The following is a 20,762-nucleotide window of genomic DNA, read 5'->3' on the forward strand; positions in this document are numbered from 1 at the left end:
TGTCTAAAAATAAGCTTACTCCAATTACCTCCAATGGGAGTGTGCAATATTTTTCCCCTTGCGAAACATACAAAATGCTTGTTTTAAGCATGCACCTACACATCAATTTTGCATTCTTCAGGAAACAAATTCAGATTGGGTACTCCCCCAAGTGGCAGTGGAGCCCGTGTTACCACGCGACCGAATCACCGGACCGGCTGATCAAGAAATTTCAAGATCTCTGATTAAAGGTGTAAATTTTTTGGATCACTATTTCAAACGCATTTAAATGATCTGTTACATGATGTACCTTCCCATTTAAAAAAATCAAAGTTATCCCTGTCACCTGAAGAGGGATCGTGTAAAGTTCGAAACATTGATGTTATAATATACTTTGATTATTTTAAAAATCGACCTGTCCGAGCGTTTTGATTATGTTCTAAAAATAAATAAGTTAACCCGGCACCTGCCACGTGGGGTGCTACCAGCACCCCATAACAAATTTTCATCAAATATTTGGTATTTCAAATTTGTTAACCGTCCTGTGCGTCATAGTAGCTTTCAATAATATTATATAGCATAGATCTGTTTGTGTTTGAAGTGGTTATTTAGGGTCATTCTGAAATTGTAGCTCTAAATTCGAATTGGGGTGTCATCATCTGGCAGTAAAATATTTTTATGTTTTTGATAAACAGGTCATATTTACATTTTTTATTGTAATAACTGATCTAAATTATTAATATATTCTCTATACTCAATAAATTTTAATTTTCTTAGATATTTTACATCACTTCATTTATTATGGGTTGGTACTTGCTAATTTGCTTATAACACCTTTTTAATTTTATGTTTTAACTTTTATAATATATTAGTAGCTAATAAGTTAATAAAACATGTTTTTTTTATATTCTTGTGTAACTCAACACATTATTTTGTTTATAAACAAGTAGATCACAGAAAATTTTTAAGGGGTGCTGTGAGCACCCCACGTCGCAGTTGATGCCTTGCAAAGCCACGTGGCAGGTGCCGGGTTAATAAGGGGGGGGGACTTATTCCAGCGCACTGTATAAGTGAAATCATAATATGATTTCTCATATTATGAGAAATCACACAGTGTAAAGTCCATTATAATTAGATTTAGGACAAAAAAGGAGGATTTAAAAAATTATTATTAATCAATATCATACATTGGGCTAATGCATTCAGTAATTATTAATATAAAATACGTTCATAGTAGGAATGAACGAAACTGATTGTAAGAATGAATAGAATTGCTTGTAAGAATAACCGTATTTATTGTGGGAATGAAAGGAACTGATTGTAACAATAAACGGAAATAATTGTAGAAATAACCGAAATACGTTAGGATAAATAACACTGTTATTGACACAACGAATAGTCTTCGTCGGTCAATTAACGACGTTGTTGTTTCAATGAATAGTGTTCGTTGACTCAATGAACAGAGTTCGTAATATCAATAAAGTGATATTATGGTATACATAATGAATGTTCATCCATTCAATAAACGTGATAAATTGGCTCAACTAACGAAAGTAATGAATTGATGAACATCGCTTTGTTGTTCCAATAAAACCAAGAATTGGACAAATTTTAAGTATTGCGTTTGTTGTCTGAATTAACATTTTTATTGATATTACATACCTTTTTCGTTGAGTGTGATCGCCAACGTTGGATAATTCTGATATGGCACGTGAAGAAGAATAGTCCAGGAAGAAGACGCTGGGGGAAACGCTTAGGCAGGACATGTCGGTAAACAGGATTGATATTGAAATGACTAACTTATCATCAATATACTTAAGATAGAAACTTGTGGAGAAATCTAGTTTTCAAAACCAACCTCATAGACGCATCGGGATAAAAGCAAAGGCATTGATGATCGTACAAGCACGTGCGAGAAAAGAACGTATGGCGAAGACGATACAACTTTGCATTTCAGAATGCTTGTAAAGAACCACACAACACAACGCTTACTGCTTTCTTCTTCTTCTTTCTTGTATGCAGGCTTTGAAACCTCTTTATTCTTCAATATTAGCCTCATAAATTGTTTAAATTATCGCACCATCTTTTTTTTGTTCTGCCAATATATCTTCGTCCATTTGGTAACTTATCTTGTGCTATTCGTGCTATCCTATCCTCTGCCATTCTACTAATTTGTTCGTTTCACTCTTGTTTCCGTTTTGTCACCCATCCATTTATGTCTTCTACATTGCATGCTCTTCGTATGTTTTCTTTTCTCTCCCTATCCAACAGACAGTCCCTGATATTCCTCAAAGTATTTTCATCACTGTTGTTTCTAGTAGTTGTCTCGTTTTAGATGTGTCAGGTCTTGTCTCCGCCGAGTATGTCAATATAGGTCTAATTGCTGCTTTATAGATTCTTGCTTTTGTGTCTTGTCTTAGGTGTTTGTTCTTCCAGATTGTGTCATTAAGAGATCTCGCCGCTTTACTTGCTTAACGTTTATTGCAATTTATTTAATATAACGTTTATTTATATATATATATATATATATATATATATATATATATATATATATATATATATATATATATATATATATAAGGGTTGTCTACAGCTAATGCCGTTTCCCTTCCGTCAGCCAGGACTTCCATTTTTTTCGATCTTCTCAGTCTCCGTCTTCCAATCCTTTCTTAGACATGGCTTCGTCGACTTCATTTTTCCAAGATCTTCTAGGTCGTCCTCTTCTTCTCGTTCCTCTTGGGCTCCATTCTACAACCTTGTTTATCCAAGTGTTTTCTGCTCTGCGTACGTGGCCGTACCATTTCAGTCTTCTCTCGTCTATATATTGCAGGGCATCTTTTTCCACTTGCATTCTTCTCCTTATCTCCTCATTTGTTATTCTGTCTCTTCTGGTGAGACCACAGCATCTTCTCCAGTATTCCATTTCGGTTGCCAGAATGCTTTTTTGGGTTTTTTTGTTTATGACCCAAATTTCTGCGGCATATGTCATGATGATTCTTACTATTGTTTGGTATATCATTCTTTTTGTTTTTCCCTTGATGTTTTTATTCCAGATTACATTATGGAGTTGTCTGATGCAAGATCTTGTTTGTCCCAATCTACTTTTTATTTCTGCTTCTGTTGTTCCGCTTTTCGACATTATAAAGCCCAAATATTTAAAATTCTTCTTTCCTTTTATTTCAACTTGTTCTTCTACTTCTAAGTTTTTTACGTCTTCTTCCGATATTACTAAGTATTCCGTTTTCTTCATATTTATTTCCAGGCCCACCTTTTTGTATTCCTCTTTTAGTTTTCTTACCATGTAACTGATATCCTCTTCATCTTGAGCCATCACCACCTGATCGTCTGCGAAACAAAATGTGTAGAGATAATCGTCCCTTATCGGTATTCCCATACCCCTACACTTTGTCTTCCAAGTTGTTAGTGCGTGTTCTAAAAATATTTTAAATAGAGTCGGTGACGTTGGGCATCCCTGTAGTAATCCTTTTGTTGTTTTGAAGTTAGCAGCTACCTTGTTTCCGATTTTTATATTTACTTCATTTCCACTGTACATGTTTTTGATTGCTTGTGTTAGGTTAGGTGGTATCCCTATTTTAGTCATTGCTTTGTACAGTTCTTTCCTTGGCACGGTGTCGTGTGCCTTCCTAAGGTCTATAAACGTCATGTGTACATCTTTGTTCTTAGCTCTTTTTTTCTCTATTGTCTGTTGTATTGTATGGATATGATCTAGACATGATTTCCCTGCTGTAAAACCTGCTTGTTCTTCTCCGATTTTAACCTCCTATATTTTTCTCTATTTTGTTCCTGAGGATCCTGCCATACAGTCTTCCCATTGTAGCGATGACGCTTATCCCCCTGTAATTTTCGCAATCTTTTCTGTTACCTTTTTTGTATATCGATGTTATGTAGGCTTCCTGCCATTGTTTAGGGATGTCCTCTCCATTTATTGCTCTTTCCATGATTCGGCATATCATTCTTCTTAATTTCTGTGTTCCGTATTTGATTAGTTCCGCCACAATTCCTCCTGTTCCTCCAGCTTTATTGTTCTTCATGGAATTTATTGCTTCTTTCATCTCTTTGTCTGTTATGACTATTTTTTCTTCCTCTGTGGTCATTATTTTTTGTACGTTTATTTATAACACATTAAAAACTGCACTGAAGGTGTAAGGTAGAACGGATGACAGAAGAACTAGCCCCCAAGAAAATCAGAAGACAGGTACCAACGAAAATAAGGCTTAAGTTAAGGCCCAAATTTAATAGATCAGATAAAACAAGACCCAAGAAGTTTAAAAATTATCAACTGAGAACCATTAGCCTATCATAGATCGAAATGGTGGATGGGAACATGTCAGGACCATCAAGGAATTGTCGTGCTACTGATGATGATGATTTACAAAATGCCTTGGTAATGTTATAATGTTATAGTTTTTAGATGGATGAAAAATGATGGTTTTAAATACCATCAAATTTTACGATAGATGAACATAAAGCTTACAATAAAAACAGAAAATTTGAAATTAGCTTCTTTATCAAACCAAAAGTTTATTTTAGGGTAAGTAATCTAAAAATTTGAAACTAGACAAAAAAAATGCACATTAATCTTAGAGATTAGGTACATTTCCACGGTTAACAAAAACATAGATGCATTTTAAGTGTTTTACAACAAATTAACATTACAGGATAAATCCGGTAGTTCCGTAACACTCGACAATTGCGGCGGCTCTCCGTGGAGCCGCGACACATGCAAATGTATCAGCGACCCAACATTAGTAAGCGGCTGCCATTGCAAACTGCCCTCCTCAATAAGCGGCGGCCGGTCTTGCCGCCTCCATCCACCGTCCTCCGATACAATCATCAAACAATGCCAGTTGCGGCTCACCGAACCCTACATCGGAATCTACTTTAATGTTTATTTTATTTTATAAATTACCAGAGCGTTGGGGGAAAAACGGTTCGTATCTAATTTTAAATTAAGGGGTAAGAATGGTGGATGAAATGAGCATTTTATTAAAATATTAAATAAAACTGATTTTTTGCTCATCAAAAACATCAGTTATATTTTTTCCAAAAGAACGAATACTGACAAAAACGGATAGTGGAAACTTATAGAGTATGATACAAAAGTATGAAATAAATTCATTATTTCATAAACATACGACTAAAAAAAAGGATGTCTGTGTACTGTGTACGCACGTAAGAAGTTATAATTCAATTAGGTATACCGGGTGGTGAATTGGAAAGCGGGCCATAGGAAACTCAATGTAAAATTCTAAGCTGTTAAATTCCTGCTTCCCTAATTATTTTACATCAAAAGTCATCAGAAACTATTTGTAGAGAATTGAATTCTCTATTGAAAACAACTGTTAATATTGTTCTATGAACAATAATTATTCAAAATTTTGTAAAAATATAATACAATTTTCAGAGTAATACGCCAAAGCTAGGCCACACACAATACAATAATGTGTATAAGATTGCATTTGTTGACAATGAATTTATTATATTAACAATTAGAACTGTCAATTTTTTTAATTATTTTATCATTTTTTGTTTAAAACACAATAAAGTTGATAAGATACCCTTAGTTAAGGAGAAAATATTAATAATAAAGATATTTTCTTCAGTCAATAATGTGCTCACTGTCAGTTAAATAGTAACGTGTGGCCTAACATACCCACACATACCTACTGCGGTAAATACATTATATTTTTCAAAATTTTGGAATGTGTTTAAATCGTAGAACAATTGTAACTTCTGTTTTTAATACAGATTTCAATCCTCTACAAATAACTTCTCATGACTTTTGATGTAACATAATTAGGGAAGCAGGAATTCAACAGTTTAGAATTTTACATTGAGTTTCCTATGGCCCGTTTTCCGATTCACCACCCGGTATGATTTCAACGAAATTAACATACTCTAAACAGTTAGTTATATTTTATTTAAATATTAATCTAATTTTAATACTTATAACTTTCCAAAAATTTATATTCAAACAACACCAAAAATTAAAACAATAAGAGAATAAAATACACACAAACACATTGAAAAATGCCACATAAAATTGATGATTGAACAATTGTTAGCAAACATTTTAACTAAATACGTATTTTCTAAAAAAAAAATATAATAAATATACAATCATAAAATGTATAAAAAAATAAATAATAAAAATTTGCATTGGAAATCTACTTTAATGTTTATATTATTTTATAAATTACCAGAGCGTTGGGGGAAAACGGTTCGGATGTAATTTTAATTTAGGGGGTAAACATTTAGAATGGTGGATGAAATGAGGATTTTATTAAAATATGAAATAAAACTGATCTTTTGCTCATCAAAAACATCAGTTATATTTTTGCTAAAAGAACGAATACTGACAAAAACGGATAGTGGAAACTTATAGAGTATGATACAAAAGTATGAAATAAATTCATTATTTCATAAACATACGACTAAAAAAAAGGATGTCTGTGTACTGTGTACGCACGTAAGAAGTTATAATTCAATTAGGTATATGATTTCAACGAAATTAACATACTCTAAACAGTTAGTTATATTTTATTTAAATATTAACCTAATTTTAATACTTATAACTTTCCAAAAATTTATATTCAAACAACACCAAAAATTAAAACAATAAGAGAATAAAATACACACAAACAAATTGAAAAATGCCACATCAAATTGATGATTGAACAATTGTTAGCAAACATTTTAACTAAATACGTATTTTCTAAAAAAAAAAATATAATAAATATACAATCATAAAATGTATAAAAAAATAAAAAATAAAAATTTGCATTGGAAATCTACTTTAATGTTTATGTTATTTTATAAATTACCAGAGCGTTGGGGGAAAAACGGTTCGTATCTAATTTTAAATTAAGGGGTAAGCATTTAGAATGGTGGATGAAATGAGCATTTTATTAAAATATTAAATAAAACTGATTTTTTGCTCATCCAAAACATCAGTTATATTTTTTCCAAAAGAACGAATACTGACAAAAACGGATAGTGGAAACTTATAGAGTATGATACAAAAGTATGAAATAAATTCATTATTTCATAAACATACGACTAAAAAAAAAGGATGTCTGTGTACTGTGTACGCACGTAAGAAGTTATAATTCAATTAGATATATGATTTCAACGAAATTAACATACTCTAAACAGTTAGTTATATTTTATTTAAATATTAAGCTAATTTTAATACTTGTAACTTTCCAAAAATTTATATTCAAACAACACCAAAAATTAAAACAATAAGAGAATAAAATACACACAAACACATTGAAAAATGCCACATAAAATTGATGATTGAACAATTGTTAGCAAACATTTTAACTAAATACGTATTTTCTGAAAAAAAAATATAATAAATATACTTACAATCATAAAATGTATAAAAAAATAAATAATAAAAATTTGCATTGGAAATCTACTTTAATGTTTATTTTATTTTATAAATTACCAGAGCGTTGGGGGAAAAACGGTTCGTATCTAATTTTAAATTAAGGGGTAAACATTTAGAATGGTGGATGAAATGAGCATTTTATTAAAATATTAAATAAAACTGATTTTTTGCTCATCCAAAACATCAGTTATATTTTTTCCAAAAGAACGAATACTGACAAAAACGGATAGTGGAAACTTATAGAGTATGATACAAAAGTATGAAATAAATTCATTATTTCATAAACATACGACTAAAAAAAAAGGATGTCTGTGTACTGTGTACGCACGTAAGAAGTTATAATTCAATTAGGTATATGATTTCAACGAAATTAACATACTCTAAACAGTTAGTTATATTTTATTTAAATATTAATCTAATTTTAATACTTATAACTTTCCAAAAATTTATATTCAAACAACACCAAAAATTAAAACAATAAGAGAATAAAATACACACAAACAAATTGAAAAATGCCACATCAAATTGATGATTGAAAAATTGTTAGCAAACATTTTAACTAAATACGTATTTTCTGAAAAAAAAAATAGTACATTATATACCGCGGGACTGAAGTAGTACATTTAATCCTGAAGGTAAAGTTTATGGCCCGACCGCAGGGAGGGCCATAATTTACCTGAAGGATTAAATGTACTTCAGTCGCAAGGTATATACGATACTTTTCGTACTTCCGGTATGATTTTATTAATTATTTCAATAATTTCAATCAGTTTTTTCTCTCTTCAACTCATTTAATAAACTGTCTTTAAAATAAGTTACCATAGTAACATTGCGTTGTGACAGTTATAATTTAGAAACATTGTCATTACTAGTGTCATTGTAAAGAAACATTGTTATTGATAATTATTGGTATCATGAGTGAAGAAGGTGTATCTGATATTGATAAAAGAGCAGCCGAAGTAGGTGAAGAATTGTTACCACCGAAATCTAGAAAACTATACGAGCAGCAGTACGATGCTTTTAAAAAGTGGTGCCGCTTAAAAAATGTGAGACAACCTACTGAAAATGCGCTGTTAGTCTACTTCGATGATAAATCAAAAGCGGTTTGTGCCTCAACTCTCTGGGCACATTACTCAATGCTGAAATCGGTTATTAACATTAGAGAAGATATTGATATAAGTAAATTTCCAAAATTATTAGCTTTTTTGAAGAGAAGAAATGAGGGATTTAAGCCAAAGAAGTCAAGAATTCTCACGTCTGAGCAGGTAGATCAGTTCTTACGGGAGGCTCCGGATGATAAATATTTAATGCTTAAGGTAAATTTGGAAATTTGTTTATATTCAGAAATTTTAAGAAATCAATTTTTTTGTAGGTTGCACTTATTTTGGGCGTTGCGGGAGCTTGTCGTGGAAAAGAGTTGGTTGATTTAGAAATCGACGATGTGAGAGATTTGGGCGATTCCTTCCTAATTGCGATTAGAAACACCAAAAATAAAATTGACCGAAATTTTGTGATCAAAAATTCAGAAAACAGTGCCATCAGTTTTGTGGCGATATTTCGGAAATATGTGGCATTGCGAAAGACAGGGACAACTCATTCAAAATTTTTTGTTCAATACATCAACAAAGAATGTACTACGCGAGTAGTAGGAAAAAACATGTTTGGTACAATTCCACGGCAAATAGCAGCTTTCTTGAAATTAGAAAATGCGACGTCTTATACGGGACATTGTTTTAGACGCACATCTGCGTCTTTGTTAGCTGATTCGGGAGCAACAATAGACGTGCTGAAGAGACATGGAGGATGGAAATCCTCCAACGTGGCCGAGGGATATATTGAATCGTCTATTAAAAATAAACAAAAAATTTCAGATAAAATATTTGGTCAAGTCGCCGATTCGTCCACTATAGTTATGCCACAGTCCTCATTCTCGCTTCCTGTTTCCGCAGGATCTTCGAAACAAACACCAGTTCAATATGAAAAGGACCTATCTGTTACTCGTCAGTTACCTGCTGCATTAACCCAGGAAAGACTGGTCAATATGACGAACTGTCACAATATTAATTTGAATATTAACGTTAAATACCATTCTAATTAATTATATTTTTCAATAAAATATCCCTTAAATTCGTTTGTTTGTGATTTAATCGTTCCGGGAGTTTCGTCAATATTTAATCCCGGAGGGATTAAATGTGACACTTTAGTACCTGTCACAAGGGAGTGAAGTTGTCACTTTAGGCCCGGAAGTACGAAAAATATAATAAATATACAATCATAAAATGTATAAAAAAATAAAAAATAAAAATTTGCATTGGAAATCTACTTTAATGTTTATGTTATTTTATAAATTACCAGAGCGTTGGGGGAAAACGGTTCGGATGTAATTTTAATTTAGGGGGTAAACATTTAGAATGGTGGATGAAATGAGCATTTTATTAAAATATGAAATGAAACTGATTTTTTGCTCATCAAAAACATCACTTATATTTTTTCCAAAAGAACGAATACTGACAAAAACGGATAGTGGAAACTTATAGAGTATGATACAAAAGTATGAAATAAATTCATTATTTCATAAACATACGACTAAAAAAAAGGATGTCTGTGTACTGTGTACGCACGTAAGAAGTTATAATTCAATTAGGTATATGATTTCAACGAAATTAACATACTCTAAACAGTTAGTTATATTTTATTTAAATATTAACCTAATTTTAATACTTATAACTTTCCAAAAATTTATATTCAAACAACACCAAAAATTAAAACAATAAGAGAATAAAATACACACAAACACATTGAAAAATGCCACATAAAATTGATGATTGAACAATTGTTAGCAAACATTTTAACTAAATACGTATTTTCTAAAAAAAAAATATAATAAATATACAATCATAAAATGTATAAAAAAATAAAAAATAAAAATTTGCATTGGAAATCTACTTTAATGTTTATGTTATTTTATAAATTACCAGAGCGTTGGGGGAAAACGGTTCGGATGTAATTTTAATTTAGGGGGTAAACATTTAGAATGGTGGATGAAATGAGCATTTTATTAAAATATGAAATGAAACTGATCTTTTGCTCATCAAAAACATCAGTTATATTTTTTCCAAAAGAACGAATACTGACAAAAACGGATAGTGGAAACTTATAGAGTATGATACAAAAGTATGAAATAAATTCATTATTTCATAAACATACGACTAAAAAAAAAAGGATGTCTGTGTACTGTGTACGCACGTAAGAAGTTATAATTCAATTAGGTATATGATTTCAACGAAATTAACATACTCTAAACAGTTAGTTATATTTTATTTAAATATTAAGCTAATTTTAATACTTGTAACTTTCCAAAAATTTATATTCAAACAACACCAAAAATTAAAACAATAAGAGAATAAAATACACACAAACACATTGAAAAATGCCACATAAAATTGATGATTGAACAATTGTTAGCAAACATTTTAACTAAATACTTATTTTCTGAAAAAAAAATATAATAAATATACTTACAATCATAAAATGTATAAAAAAATAAATAATAAAAATTTGCATTGGAAATCTACTTTAATGTTTATGTTATTTTATAAATTACCAGAGCGTTGGGGGAAAAACGGTTCGTATCTAATTTTAAATTAAGGGGTAAACATTTAGAATGGTGGATGAAATGAGCATTTTATTAAAATATTAAATAAAACTGATTTTTTGCTCATCAAAAACATCAGTTATATTTTTTCCAAAAGAACGAATACTGACAAAAACGGATAGTGGAAACTTATAGAGTATGATACAAAAGTATGAAATAAATTCATTATTTCATAAACATACGACTAAAAAAAAAGGATGTCTGTGTACTGTGTACGCACGTAAGAAGTTATAATTCAATTAGGTATATGATTTCAACGAAATTAACATACTCTAAACAGTTAGTTATATTTTATTTAAATATTAACCTAATTTTAATACTTATAACTTTCCAAAAATTTATATTCAAACAACACCAAAAATTAAAACAATAAGAGAATAAAATACACACAAACACATTGAAAAATGCCACATAAAATTGATGATTGAACAATTGTTAGCAAACATTTTAACTAAATACGTATTTTCTGAAAAAAAAATATAATAAATATACAATCATAAAATGTATAAAAAAATAAAAAATAAAAATTTGCCTTGGAAATCTACTTTAATGTTTATGTTATTTTATAAATTACCAGAGCGTTGGGGGAAAACGGTTCGGATGTAATTTTAATTTAGGGGGTAAACATTTAGAATGGTGGATGAAATGAGCATTTTATTAAAATATGAAATGAAACTGATCTTTTGCTCATCAAAAACATCAGTTATATTTTTGCTAAAAGAACGAATACTGACAAAAAACGGATAGTGGAAACTTATACAGTATGATAAAAAAAGTATGGAATAAATTCATTATTTCGTAAACATACGACTTAAAAAAAAAGAATGTGTGTGTACTTTGTACGCACGTAAGAATTTATAATTCAATGAGGTATATGATTTCAACGAAATCAACATACTCTAAACAGCTAATTATATTTTATTTAAATATTAAACTAATTTTAATATTTACTAATTTCCAAAAATTTATATTAAAACAACACAAAAAATAAAAGAATAAAATACACACAAACACATTGAAAAATGCCATATAAAATTGATTTCGGAACAATTGTTGGCAAACATTTTAACTAAATACGTATTTTGCAAAAAAAAAATAAAAATTTGCATTGGGGATCTAATCCGTGTATATTAGGGTCATTAGGTGGTGAATCAATGCACGTTAAAATTCAGCAATTTAGACACACCAACTGAACTTTTTAAACTTTTTGACAGTTGCTTATTGAGATTAAAATTTCGAGAAATCTTTTTGTCCTCTCTGTGTCGGATCGTGTTTCTGCCGCGTATGTCATTATTGGTCTGATGACTGTTTTGTAAATTCTGCCTTTCATTTCTTTCCGATATTTTTTTTTCCATATTTTGTCATTCAGGCCACCTGCGGCTCTGTTTGCTCTATTCACTTGATCTTCCACTTCTGTTTCGAGACTTCCGTAACTAGATAGTGTGATGCCTAGGTATTCAAACTCCATCACTTGCTCTATTATCTGACCTTCCAGCTCCAATTTACATCTCATTGGATCTGCTGTTATAACCATGCATTTTTCCTTTTTTGAGAAAATTAACATGTTAAATATTCTGGCGATTATATTGAATTGGTGCAGTATACGTTGTAAATCATCTTCACTTTGAGAGATTAGTATTGCATCGTACGCATAGCAGATTATTTTAAGTTGTTTTTCTCCCATTTGGTATCCATTTTTAGTTCTTATTTTTTTATTATTTCGTCCATGATCAGGTTGAACAATAAAGTACTCAAGGAATCCATCTGTCTTATCCCATTGCCGGCTTCAATTTGGTCAGTTAGTTCATCTTCCACTTTTACTTTTATTGTGTTGTTCTGGTAGATGTTTTCTATCGTTTTAATTATTCCCAGAGGTACCACTCTCGAGTATAACAAGTGGATAACGTCCTTTAATGTGACCCTGTCAAATGCTTTCTTATGGTACACGAAACATAAATATGCCGGTTTCTTGTATTCCAACGATTTCTCTTGAACTTGCCTCATTATAAATATAGCGTCAGTGCATGACTTCCCGACCTAAAATCTTTTTGTTCTTCTGCTAATGTTATAATTTCATTCAATTTGTTTGTTATCACTTTTGTTGTTAATTTTAATGTTGTGTTTAATAAGTTGATCACTCTGTAATTCACCGGGACTGATTTGTCTCCTTTTTTGAAGAGAGGTATTAGGATGCGCGCCTAAAGATGCATAACTTCAAAAAAATTAAAACAAGTTTAATTACGTCATAACGGTAACACTGATCAAGTAATTTTCAACACATCGTCGGTGTAACATGAAAATGCCTAAGTCCAAAATATTCAATTTTAGACTTTTGATGGCATCTGTTAGCATTATTCAAAAGCTATGTACAGCTCTGTCTTCTTCCAATATAGTTAGATTGCTAAAATTGTGAAAATGAAATCTGCACAAGTCCCATAAGTCCGCTCTTGTTAGTGGTTAAACCGTTCAAACGTATCGGTGATTTTCTGATATTTATACAATAAAATCTAATCTATTTAAAGCATCAGTTAATAAAACAATAAAATAAAACAATTATAGCCAGAATGATCGCCAATATTCAAAACGAATAGGCACCAAAGAAGAAGAAGATACAATAAAAAAATCAATGGGAAAATCCAAGTAGTTGGAAAAACCATTAAAATTCATCCAAAAGGATTCGCAAAACGTTTATGTTTTGCTGATGTTAAAAGATTGAATGTGGTAGGAGTGCTCAAAGGGCAACATGGTTCCCTGCTCGATCAGAACAACATGGTTCCCTGGGCAACATGGTTCCCTGCTCGATAAGAAGTTCTTATCGGGCAGGGAACCATGCTGCCCTTTGAGCACTCCTAACACATTTAATCTTCTAACATCGACTTGGAGTCGCTATAAATATCATATAAGTGTCATGTAATCCATATTTCTCGATGTCGAAACGTTAATAAAATCATTTTTAGGTAAAATTGTGGCTTATTTCCCATTTGAATATACTTGATTATATTTCTCGATGTTATCAATTTCATAAGGTTGCGTGTTTCATGTACTAAGCACAACGCACAGAAGATGATCTGATCTAGATCGAAAACGTTTTGCGAATCGTTTTGGATGACTTTTAATGGTTTTAAATAAACTTGTTTTATACCATTATACAAACGAAGTTTTCACTTCTGTATGATTTTCTGCAAACCTTAATTGAAGGAAAGATCGAAGGAAGAAGGGGAGTGGGCAGAAAGAAATTGTCATGGCTCCGTAATGTCAAACAATGGACAGGACTAAAAAACATAGGAGACCTAATACATACTGCAAGGGATAGAGAAAAATGGTCAAACGTGATCGCGAACATCCATTAGTGGATTGCATAAGAAGAAGAGATGATTTTATACAATAAAAACTCTGTTCATTGCAAATGGGTGAGTATCTACAGAGTACAGGTTAGAGTGAGGCCCTATTAATTCGTTGCATTGCGACATCGCAACGGAAAAACGCTTCGAGACGAGCCCCATGAGTGCGTTGCACTGCATCGCGATCGCGTCGATCAGTTGCGATGTTTCAACGGATCGACGGACAAGGGTGTTCTTCGATGATAGTATCATCGCAAGGCAGGTGTGACATACAATGCGTTGTTTCGTTGCCACGTCTCAACGTAACGCAGCGCAACGGACTAAAGGGGCCCCTGCGTTGTTTGTCTGCGAGGTCTCAACGCAACGCAGCACAACGCACTCATGAAGCCTCGCCCTTAAAATGACATAACATATTGTTTGATAATTAAACAAATGGATTACTAAAAAGGTGAATTTAAATTGCTTAGGGACTTATGATACACCTTTCATATTACATTGCATACAAGTCGATTTATGCACACTTAGTTTTTTGCCTCTCCTGTAAAATCAGGCATTTTGGACTTATATGTTTCACATTAGGCCGACGATATATATATATAGCCATTGATGGCTGTTGGAATGTTAAAATTGACGTCCTTTATGTGATAATTCACTGAAGACGAATATCATGAACTACGAAGCACCCTGTGTCCAGAATCGGCCTCGTTTGGAGCTTGATGGAAATTCGATATAATATCACTCACAACTGGTTACTCGTGGGTTTTTGAGTCGCTGTTCACGAGTATTATGACGGCGATAGTCTCCGAGGTGCCTGGTGTCCACCATAGACTTCGTCTTCTAAATTTTTGTGGAAATTCGATACAAAATCAGTACAACCTCGTTACTTGGAGGTTTTTGGGCCACTGAATATGAAAATTATATCGGTGATTGTTTCCGAGGCAACTGGTTCCCAGAATGGACTCATCTACTGGAGTTTTATGAAAATTTGATACAAATCCAGTGGGTCTTGCATATCAGGTGCTTCATACCGTGAGCATGATCTTAAAAAGGACCAATTAAATATTTTGCGGAGGACTATAAACCTTAGTAGGTTTATAACGACAACAATCTCCTAAGCAATGAGGGTTTCTTTTGTCAAAAATTTTATTAAACAAAGATAAACCTGCCACTAAACAATAGAAACTTACCCTAACATTCGTCTACAACTTTTAATACACGCAGAGTTACTTAACGCTAACTGTATTCTGACCGCTTCATTGGGAGAAACCCTCTCCGCCAATGAGAGGCCCAGCTCTTTTCTTTTTAACTTTCTATCTTCTAGGATGCATAATATTCTGATTCTTAAATATATTAGGTACCATAAAAATGGAAAAGAAGAGGAAGAATAAAGGAATATATGTACTTCCTTGTTACGAGTACATAACGACCATTAACATAACCATAATTTAAAACAGTGCCGACGCTGCACATATACACACATTTTCTCACAATCTACAATATTTTTCCGCGATAACATCTAAATTCTCCATCAATTATTTCACGCAACATTGAAATACAGCCTCTGCTTCGACATCACCAACTATTTAGATAACAAGAGCATTTTTCGAAAATTTAGCGCACCATTTCCGCCATTAAAAACGCGTTACTAATGAAAATAGTGGCGCACTAAAAATTGGAGTAAATTGATCATGACGGACGGCATTGGCAATGATATGGCTGTGTTCGTTACGGAAACGGATCCGTTGATAATGTTTGTTAATATGTTTATAAATTTCTAGTAGACAGGAATACGAAACAACACCGGAAAACTAATGAGCTAACAAATACAAAACATAAGAATAGTGGAAAATATATTATAAAAACTTTGCTTGTTTTGAATGGCGCTCAGTAGGTAAAGTAAGGTGTGTAAGATATTTACGTTTATTATTATTAAGTTTACGTTTATTATTTATTAAGATCGTCTTTTTTACGGTGCCTACCCGTTCCGGATATTGGCGGTCAATATCATTATCCTAATGTTGGTGGCAGTTATTCTGCAATTTGCTTCTAGACGTACGGAAGCACTTTCTCAGGTTTCGAAGCAATATCTTCTTTTTCTTCATGTTCCTCCCTTTCCGAATACATTGCTCCGAAGAATTAGTTGCAACAAGCTACATTATATCTCTGCTGCTTTCACCTAACATGGCCAATATATTATGCTAATTTGAGCTCTTTGTTTGTACATACTAATAATCTCGCATGTCCTGTCCATTCTACTTACGACATCAATATTAGTCAAGCGATCGCAAAAGGAAATATAAGGATGACATACCAATTACCATAGCTTATCAAGAAGCGCTCTATAGCTCCTTCCGATAAAACTAAACTAAACAATGCTACTCATTATCTAAAAAGAAAAATAATTAGAAAACATAAAAACGAATCAACTACGAACTATCTATCTATGTACTATTATCTAGGATATCTAATAAAATGCAAAATGAGAACAGGACACAGAACTTAAGGTGAGAATAGAATGAGCTAGAGAAGCATTTAACAATATGAAAAAGCTCCTCACAAGCAAGACTAATTATTTGTCTCTTCTCCTAAACCTACGTCTAGTTAAATGCTACATTTTTTTCTATTTTTTTTTCTATTTTTGCACCTTACTATATGGTGTAAAGGCCTGGAAGCTGACAGAGACGCTCACGAAAAAACTAGAAGCATTCGAAATGTGAGTTAGTCTAAGAGCTAGTGAACCCTCCGACTAACGGTCTCCCTGTAAGGCCAGAAATTTGTATAGTGATAATTCATAGCACACCAAGACTAAAAACCATGACCCCGCAGGCATCAGCCCTGCACGTGTATCTACCAGGTGAATCGGTACCGGTGAAAATTAAAAATAGGTACAATCCGACAAGCCAGAGGTGGCGCGTGACCTTGAGCGAAAATACACAGCGACAAATGCAGAATACGAGAAGGTCAGCCGTCAGTTCTCGCTTGTCGCATTGTACCTTTGCTGATGATAATGCCATGTTGACCGGACATGATATAAAGATCATGAAGAAGCAATAACTAAACAAACATCTGTTAAATGACTTAACAACGGGACTAAATGCTGGAGAATTAAATTAAACCAAATGTAGCAAGCGCCTATTATTTTACAAACAACAAAAAACAACACAGTCCTGTTAATGTAAATAATACTAAAATATGCTAGGTTACGCTGGAAAACCCATGTTAAAATGAAATGAGAACAGAACAACATCAAGAAAACGATCTAGATATTAGATTTTAGATCTAAGATAGAGCAGACCAGAGTCCATTTTAGAAGGCCTTATGTCCAAGGTCTTATGTAACAGAGCAGATAGATAGAAAGAAACAGATGTATTGGCAGATAGATAGAAAGATGAAGTTTTTCAATCCTATTAGCAACATCAATAATATTGATAATATTAAAAATATTACTAAAAGATTTTTAAATTGAAAAACTTATTGGTACACTTTCCTGGTGACACCTCCAAGGCTTCTACAATTTGCAAGCCAAATGAATGCTGCAGTGAAGACAAAGGGAAGGAATTCTACACTATGCAATTCACATCCCCCGTCTGCAGCTTGGTAAAGTTCCAACGAAAAATGCACCGAGTTACTCTACGGAGTAATACGACTATAAAATAAAAATGTATACCATTTTTATTCAGTTACAATGCGAAGGCAAAACAATCCTACTTTTCAATCAGAATACGGAGTGCAATCCAGCTCTCTGAATCGCGATTTTCGATTCTTATTGGAATCTCATCGGTGAGAGCGCAGGCTTGTTCTCCATGTGCAATCCAGATCTCTGAATCGCGATTTTCGATTCTTATTGGAATCTCATCGGAGAGAGCGCGGGCTTGTTCTCCATATCCTAACTGACCAACACCGAGAGCTTTTCCCACACATTGCAACCGAAACAATGGTGAACATGGAAAACAAGCCTGCGCTCTCACCGATGAGATTCCAATAAGAATCTAAAATCGCGATTCAGAGAGCTGGATTGCAATCCGTATTCTGATTGAAAAGTAGGATTGTTTTGCCTTCACATTGCAACTGAATAAAAATGGTATACATCTTTAACCTAAATTGGCATTGAGGATCCATCTACTTCCCTGCTACGTGTTTACTCTTACTTTATGGTGTCGAGTACTGGACTGTGAATAAAATTAATCTAAATTGCCTTGAGGCTTTGGTAATGTGGTTCTAAGAAGAATTTAAAAATTTCTTTGGTGGAGGAGATTCGAAACTCCACAATACTAAAGCGTCTCAGGAAGACTACTTTTTCTTCTTTAAGTGCCGTCGTATTCAGACGTTCGCCGTTATCATGTTTACAAGTTCCTGAAACCTCTCTCTATCAGCTTCTGCGCGAAATAATTATTCTACCGTGGAACCACACTATTGTCTAATATTACGCAACCATGAAAGTTTCTTTCAAACAATCCATCTCTTTCCCTCAACTTTTCCTTGTATTATAAGGCAAAGTAGATGGTACTTAGGCCCTCTAATTACAAGACGATCTTTTGTATTAGCAAGACTTTGAGATTATAAAAAGCACCAAGAAGAGAAAGCTGAAGTATTTCGGACATGTAATGAGAGGTCCCAAATATAGATTGCTACAAAATATCATGCAAGGGAAAATAGCAGACAAACGGAGATTGGTATGGGTTTAATAAGCATGCAATTTAGGGTGGCACTGAATAAAATTAAGATAGCTATGATAGTAACCAACGTTCTGAAAGGACATGGTACATGAACAAGAAGAAGAAATCAATCCAAGCTGTCAATCTAAAACAAAATACTTTTGTAAAACCAGATTCTAAAACCTATATGGCCATATCCAACTGTGGAGTTGTGCTAGTATGAGTAACTTAGATATCATCCAAAGATTCCAAAACAAAGTTCTGAGCATTGTCAACGCTTCGTAGTGGTATAAGAATAGTGACGCCATAGGGACCTAGAAATAGATACTGGTAACAAGACTTCTTGTTGAGGCCATTCTTGAGGACATCTCGTTGAGAATATGTCAATGTTGAGGCCATTCAACTCGAAGAAATCCTTCGTGTTAATTAGGTGAAAAGTAAAGTATAGGCAAGTGATGCTACAGGTTAACTTACTCTCTAGTTTTTAGTAATAACATAGGTTAAGAATAGTTGCTCATTGGTCAAATTGTGTGATAAGATTGTAATATTCTTAAGAATTATACAGTGCGTCCATAAAGTAACGCATAAATTCATTATTTCGTAAACCGGCGACTTTAAAGAAAAATCCCGAAACAGGTCGATTTTTATTTTTAATTTCCGATTTTTTGGCATATACATCATACTAGTGACGTCATCCATCTGGGCGTGATTACGTAATAGTTGATTTTTTTGAATGCGAATAGGGGTCATGTGATACCTCATTTGAAAGGGTATTCAATTCTCTATTCCATAATATAAACATTAACATAATTATTTATACAAGGTGTTCAAAAAAACATTTTTTAATTAAAATAATTGAGAAAAATGAAGAATGTATGTAATTTATCTAATTAAAAATACGTTTTAATGTTGTCAGAAAACAGGAAAAAAATGTTTATTTGACAAATAAATATTGCTTTTCGCTTAAATTCAATGTTAAAGCTGCCACCCACCTGCCTCTTGCCCGTTTGAACATTTCGTTCAAGCGAAAATCAGTGTTTATTTGTCAAATAATTTTTTTTTCCTGTTTACTGACAGTAGGAAAAATCATTTTGAATTAAATAAATTACATACATTCTTCTTTTTGTCTCAATTATTTTAATTAAAAAAATATTTTTTGAACACCCTTTATAAATAATTATGTTAATGTTTACATTAGTGAATAGAGAATTGGATACCCTATCAAATGAGCTATCACATGACCCCTATTCTCATTTAAAAAATCATCGATTACGTCATCACGGCCAGATGGATGACGTCACTACTATGATATATATATTATGGACGCACTTTATGGACGCACTGTATTGGTGATTATTAAAAAAATATTTTGAGAATAAAAAGATATAGTGGAGTCACTGAAGGTTTTCACCTCCGATTTCGTTGAACCTTCATCGATTTTCATGAAAATTGGTGAGTAGTTAGAAGATACTTCAAGGAACAAAGGTGACATGATGCCAAATTGCGCTTTTACCCTGGGGGTGGATGCCAGCCCTTCTCGGTGGTGAAATTTTTTTTATTAAAAATAATATTAGAAGTAGATAGAGGGGCAACTTCTAAGCAAAATTTGTTATATAAAGTTTTTAACATAAACTAATACTTTTTGAGTTATTAAATATCAAAGATTTTATTTTTTCTTAAAAAAATGCATGTTTTAAAGCTGTTTTTCACGTATT

This window comes from Diabrotica virgifera, chromosome 2, assembly GCF_917563875.1.
Source record: "Diabrotica virgifera virgifera chromosome 2, PGI_DIABVI_V3a".
In the NCBI taxonomy this organism is placed as follows: domain Eukaryota; kingdom Metazoa; phylum Arthropoda; class Insecta; order Coleoptera; family Chrysomelidae; genus Diabrotica; species Diabrotica virgifera.